A 7,456-nucleotide genomic window follows, 5' to 3' on the forward strand; every position below is an offset into this window, starting at 1 on the left:
TGACTGTTTTATGCGGCCCGCGGTCACCTACAGCAATCAGGTGTGCCCACAGATTATACATATCAAAAAACCAATATTTTGAAAATAGATTATTTTAAATATCTATATAAATTATTGCAATTTCTGATTATCACTTATGATATATAAGTGAAAGAAACATTGTCTTTACATGTCGTTCTAAGAAGCTGAAAGTAAACGAAGATTATTTTTATTTGCAATGTTTTAAAAACTTCCGTTTAAGATTTTAACTCAGGCCACTATTTTTTCAATGCTTTGTGTTGAAAGTCATGGGTTAGCTTGGAACAAGATGGCAAGTGTAAGAACTTATGGAGCCCATGTTTTGACAGTCAAAAACAGGTTATTTTTTTTAATAAATTAAAGAACATATCTCTACCATAGACTTTAAACAGAAAAGTTTGCACAAAGCTGCATTGAATAACAATTGTATTATATGTGAAGATTATAGAAGTAATAAACTTATCACAGCTAAGTATCATGACACAGACAGTTCTGATAAGTACTTGAAGGATAGGAGATAAAACATTCTGATGATCGGTACCGCTGGTGTCTAGCATGGGAACGGTAGTGAGAAGAGGTTCGACAACCGACTCGGGCAGAGTCAGAGCCTAAAGGCAGCACGGAAAAACCTTCTTCCCCACTGGTCCACAACTGAGATTGGACCAAAGCGCTCTGAGCATGCTATAAGCATGAAAGTAGCGCTATATAAAAGGCATAATTTATTTTAATATTTCTGATAAGAAGTTGAAGACAGACCTGGACACTGTGAGTATATTACCAATATTTGTAAAGAAGAGCTGAAGACAGACCTGGACACTGTGAATATATTACCAATATTTGTTATGAAGAGTTGAAGACAGACTTCATGTTTTTCATTGGAACAATGAAATGTTTGTGCATGTTAAATCTTTTCAAACAGAGCTTTCCCATTTCTCCAGGCAAGCAAGTGAAAACAGATTTTGTTATTTTCCTTTGCTGAAAGGTAAAACTATTTCTAATAAAATGTCTGAAAAGTACAAGACTTATTTGAATTCTTTGATTGTGGAACTTCCAAGCAAATTTTAAGACGTCAAGAACTTTGAATCAGTTTTCTACACCCTCAACTCACCATTTAATGCAGAAGCTGATTCAGCTCTAGAGGACATACCTCAAAGCAAATTACGAACTGAAAGAGAAGTTCTACTCAGTTATTCTGTAAGAGTTTTATGGATGCCAGAAGCTGTATTTCCACACTTAAATTTATAACTTTGCTACTAAACCTTCACATTATTTTTGTGCACAATGCACATAGATCTGTGAACAAACATTTTTTTTTCTGTTTGAAAATAAACAAGTGTAGAATAGGTCGATGCTGACTGACTGTAATTTAAAAGCAATCACAAGGATAACTAGTAAGCTTGTTTCACAATTCTGGAGAATTATGCACGAGTGTAAACAGTAAAACTCTTCAAATTAAGTACAACTGTTCATTTGTGGTGAAATTGTGAGATGTAAACAGACGATAACAAAATAAAAAAGAAATTATCGTAAAATTAGTTTCAGAAATCGCCAACTCCCTCTATTGGGAGTATATAAAATTAAATGTAAATGTATAACACAGTATAAATGTGAATTAAAAGACATTATACACAGTTAGCTAGCGTATTTTACTAAGTTGTAAGTACATTATATATTATAATTATATAAATATATGCGGCCCTCCATTCCCAAAATTTTTGTAATGTGGCCCTCGATAGGAAAAAGTTGCCCACCCCTGGTCTAGATCCATGACTGACTCAAAAAAAAAAACATGTGTAAAGAGTAGATACATTTTCGACTAGTGGTGTCCCTTTCGAACTGTCCACGGGAGGAGAAAGGCTTAAATGAAAATTCACGGGTCAAAACTATTTGGGAGAGCTTTACGATGCGCAGGATGAAAAAAAAAAAAGAAATTGGGGAAAAATAGTACTAAAATTCACGAAGCCAAAATTATATATGAGTGTGTGTTAGGTGTGTGGTGAGGAAGTTGTTATAAAACGGGCGGTCCCCATTTAAATCTAGGTGCTAAAAAAAAAGGCGGGGGTTCCACAGAAAGAGAAGGGAACAGAGAGAGAGAAGGGGCCGAGGGGGCGTTGTAAATGAACAGAATAAAATCAACGGGCTAAAACAAAGAATGTTCAGTTAGTAGGATTATTAGTAAGTCAGTGTTATTGAAAGTGGAAAAGGACGGGGGAGGGGAGTGGTTCCGGTCAAAATAAACAATACATAGCCAGGGTAAAAATGAACAAGCATAGTAAGTTTGAAATGCTAGCAAGCATTCATGTAGAATTGTAGATCTATATAATCTTGTCAGTCACGAATTTAGTATTTATGTATAGTTCAGTAAGTAAGATCAAGCTTGAGTATACCAGTCGTCGCTACTTATTTGATAATTGTATTGTTTCATGATCAATAATTGGGTTATTGAAATAAAGACCACATGGACGAGTGTTAAGCGAAACAGGTGAAACAACTCAATGAGCAGACTGCACAAAAAAAAAGAGGCTTGTCTCCCTTTGGGGTCGCTAAAAATGTAAACTTCTTATAGTGTCTGACGAAAAGAATACTTTGACTTTGTTCTATTATAAATTGTATTTGCAACAAAGTTTCTTCCTACTTTTCTTTTTGAAGCGATCAAAACATAAATAGATAGGTTTTCTTTTTCATTTTATGTAATCAGGTTTTCATGGTACTTGTTTACAGACAAATGGTTCACAGACAAATGGTTCACAGACAAATGGTTCACAGACAAATCGTTCACAGACTAATGGTTCACAGAAAAATGGTTCACAGACAAATAGTTCACAGACAAATGGTTAGCAGACAAATAGTTCACAGACAAATGGTTCACAGACCAATGGTTCGCAGACAAATGGTTCACAGACAAATGGTTAGCAGACAAATAGTTCACAGACAAATGGTTCACAGACAAATGGTTCACAGACAAATGGTTCGCAGACAAATAGTTCACAGACAAATAGTTCACAGACAAATGGTTCACAGACAAATGGTTCACAGACAAATGGTTAGCAGACAAATAGTTCACAGACAAATGGTTCACAGACAAATGGTTCGCAGACAAATAGTTCACAGACAAATGGTTCACAGACAAATAGTTCACAGACAAATGTTCCACAAACAAATAGTTCACAGACAAATGTTCCATAGACAAATAGTTCACAGACAAATGGTTCGCAGACAAATAGTTCACAGACAAATGGTTCGCAGACAAATAGTTCACAGACAAATAATTCACAGACAAATGGTTCACAGGCAAATAATTCACAGACAAATGGTTCGCAGAAAAATAGTTCACAGACAAATAATTCACAGACAAATGGTTCATAGGCAAATAATTCACAGACAAAAGGTTCACAGACAAATGGTTCACAAACAAATAATTCACAGACAAATGGTTCACAGACAAATGGTTCACAGACAAATGGTTCGCAGACAAATAATTCACAGACAAATAATTCACAGACAAATGGTTCACAGACAAATGGTTCGCAGACAAATAATTCACAGACAAATAATTTACAGACAAATGGTTCACAGACAAATGGTTCACAGACAAATGGTTCACAGACAAATAGTTCACAGACAAATGTTCCACAGACAAATAATTCACAGACAAATGTTCCACAGACAAATAGTTCACAGACAAATGGTTCGCAGACAAATAGTTCACAGACAAATAATTCACAGACAAATGGTTCACAGGCAAATAATTCACAGACAAATGGTTCGCAGACAAATAGTTCACAGACAAATAATTCACAGACAAATGTTCCACAGACAAATAGTTCACAGACAAATGGTTCGCAGACAAATAGTTCACAGACAAATAATTCACAGACAAATGGTTCACAGGCAAATAATTCACAGACAAATGGTTCGCAGACAAATAGTTCACAGACAAATAATTCACAGACAAATGGTTCACAGGCAAATAATTCACAGACAATTGGTTCACAGACAAATGGTTCACAGACAAATGTTCCACAGACAAATAGTCCACAGACAAATGTTCCACAGACAAATGTTCCACAGACAAATGTTCCACAGACAAATGGTTCACAGACAAATAGTTCACAGACAAAAGTTCCACAGACAAATTTTCCACAGACTATTGGTACACTCGACAAATAGTCCACAGACAAATGGTCCACAGACAAATAGTTCACAGACAAATAGTTCACAGACAAATGGTCCACAGACAAATTTTCCACAGACAATAGGTACACTTGACAAATGGTACACTGAAGAATGAAACATGAAGTGATTTGATAAATTTGACGTTACAGAGAGTTTAAAGTGGAAAAGTCAAAACATCAAATAATGAAACAAATCAGAGTCAAGCTTTTGGGTGAAATTCTCAAGAATTAATTAATTATGGCTGAAAGTTTGATTTTTTTTTTATTTTTTTTTACAAATTCCAAACTTCCATTATATTGGAATTTTTTTGTTTACTTAGACACCGCACAGGGAAGAAGAGCTAATTGTGTCTCATTTTCTTTCTCATTTCCCTAGACTTTCCGAATGCCAAGCAGGGCCGTATTTAGACTTAATATGGTCCTAAGCTAATTGAGAAATGGGACCTTTTATTAGTCCAGACAAGACTTTGGATACCTAGAGGTTTAAACAAATAAACAATGAGGAAGTATATAGATAAGAACAAAGAAATATTTTACTTGTAGGCTAATGATTACTGTTTATAAAAAAAAACTAGATCTTAACACTTTAAAATGCAATCTGGGTATAAAAATAGCAAGAATTCTTTTTAACGACACTATTTCTAAGGACATGTTATCTAATCACTTTGAAATGTTTTCTAAGGTTTTAGGAATTATATTAAACTGATGCAGTATATTTCAGTAAATATAACCATCGCTCACTCAAACAATTTGTTTGATGCACCTTTAGAAAATAGGGGCAGTTGTTTGTGTGTCAATCCTGCACTGGTGTCAAAAGTTTGTGTGTCAGTCCTGCACAGGTGTCAAAAGTTTGTGTGTCAATCCTGCACTGGTGTCAAAAGTTTGTGTGTCAGTCCTGTACAGGTGTCAAAAGTTTGTGTGTCAGTCCTGCACTGGTGTCAAAAGTTTGTGTGTCAGTCCTGCACAGGTTGTCAAAAGTTTGTGTGTCAGTCCTGCACTGGTGTCAAAAGTTTGTGTGTCAATCCTGCACTGGTGTCAAAAGTTTGTGTGTCAGTCCTGCACAGGTGTCAAAAGTTTGTGTGTCAGTCCTGCACTGGTGTCAAAAGTTTGTGTGTCAGTCCTGCACAGGTTGTCAAATGTTTGTGTGTCAGTCCTGCACTGGTGTCAAAAGTTTGTGTGTCAGTCCTGCACTGGTGTCAAAAGTTTGTGTGTCAGTCCTGCACTGGTGTCAAAAGTTTGTGTGTCAGTCCTGCACTGGTGTCAAAAGTTTGTGTGTCAATCCTGCACTGGTGTCAAAAGTTTGTGTGTCAGTCCTGCACAGGTGTCAAAAGTTTGTGTGTCAGTCCTGCACTGGTGTCAAAAGTTTGTGTGTCAGTCCTGCACAGGTTGTCAAATGTTTGTGTGTCAGTCCTGCACTGGTGTCAAAAGTTTGTGTGTCAGTCCTGCACTGGTGTCAAAAGTTTGTGTGTCAGTCCTGCACTGGTGTCAAAAGTTTGTGTGTCAGTCCTGCACATGTGTCAAAAATTTGTGTGTCAGTCCTGCACAGGTGTCTAAAGTTTGTGTGTCAGTCCTGCACTGGTGTCAAAAGTTTGTGTGTCAGTCCTGCACTGGTGTCAAAAGTTTGTGTGTCAGTCCTGCACAGGTGTCAAAACTTTGTGTGTCAGTCCTGCACTGGTGTCAAAAGTTTGTGTGTCAGTCATGCACAGGTTGTCAAAAGTTTGTGTGTCAGTCCTGCACAGGTGTCTAAAGTTTGTGTGTCAGTCCTGCACTGGTGTCAAAAGTTTGTGTGTCAGTCCTGCACTGGTGTCAAAAGTTTGTGTGTCAGTCCTGCACAGGTGTCAAAAGTTTGTGTGTCAGTCCTGCACTGGTGTCAAAAGTTTGAGACTAAAGGGATATTCTTTCTTTAACGTTTCCCATTTAAAGATTTAGATTATAAGTCAATTATAAAATGAGTCTAGATAAGATAAGATAAGATAAGATAAGATTAGATTAGATTAGATTAGATTAGATTAGATTAGATTAGATTAGATTAGATTAGATTAGATGGTAGAGTAACCTCATTGTAAATATACACACAGAGGGTCCTACACACGTACAAAGTCCTACGCATATGTAGAAGGGACTACGTGTTTGAACCATCAGATTGACACATTGGTATAAAACACACGCATGCTTTCATAACCACGCATTCGGTAGCATTTCAAATTAAAACTTAGAGAAATAAGAACAAAATAGTAGAACAAAATAATGGACTTAGCTTAATACCTGGCCAAAATGCACTGTTAAATTTATATTATATAAATTTGAAAAGGGTCTAAAACCATTTAGATCAGATCTAATACTTTCACTGCCAAAACCCGATTTCCTAACATGTTAAACACTAAGTCCAGACACTTTATACGTGGAACTTTTTAATTATAAAGCTAAATAACAACAACACATAAAGAATAAGCCTGATAATAATGCAGGGCCCATAACTCTATATGAAAGTAAAGTAGAGTTTCCCCTTTCTATGGGGCATATGATGTTATGGTAATCTGTTTCATGTGGCCAGCACAACGACCAACCGACTTTACTTTTCCCCCAACTTAAGTCAGTTACCCATTAGAGCTGGGTGGAATCAGGGTCTATATTAACAGAACTGACCAAAATACAAGCGTTAATTAGGCAAACTAATATAAATAGGCTACTTACGGCTATTGTCGCTAATGTACATTACGTATGGATTGGCTAGTTAGTCTTCTAAACATGGATTGAATGTATCAGTTTCATACCGAAGTTGCACTTGTTTAAGTATATGCCATATGGTGCGGTGCGGTGCAAGTGAATTAGAAGTTTGTTTAGAACCCAAAAAGTGACGTCATAGAGATATACTTTAAACAGACAGTCCAGAAGCCGGTTGGTTTTGTTGTTGAATTGTTGTAACTAGATCTAGAACTCGATCAACTTGATTCCCAGCTTGTGGAAACATTTCATATATTCGTAAACATTACATCTTTAAATTGATGTCCTAATTGTTTATTACAAATCTAGACACATTGGAAAGGAGAATGCGGCACATGTAGCAGCGTTAACGCTTGTACACGCAACTTTGCATACAAGAGACTGGCTTGTTCAGATCTGCTTTGTTTATTGCTCACAGCTACAGAGTTTTTGTTCCAGAGTTTTGTTCAGGGTTTTGGAGGAGAGGAAGTGAGCCTCACAAACCCCTCACTCACGTGAAGTTTGATGATAATGATGCACAGATGCGATTCAGGCACATT

This window comes from Biomphalaria glabrata, chromosome 1, assembly GCF_947242115.1.
Source record: "Biomphalaria glabrata chromosome 1, xgBioGlab47.1, whole genome shotgun sequence".
Classification (NCBI taxonomy): Eukaryota; Metazoa; Mollusca; class Gastropoda; family Planorbidae; genus Biomphalaria; species Biomphalaria glabrata.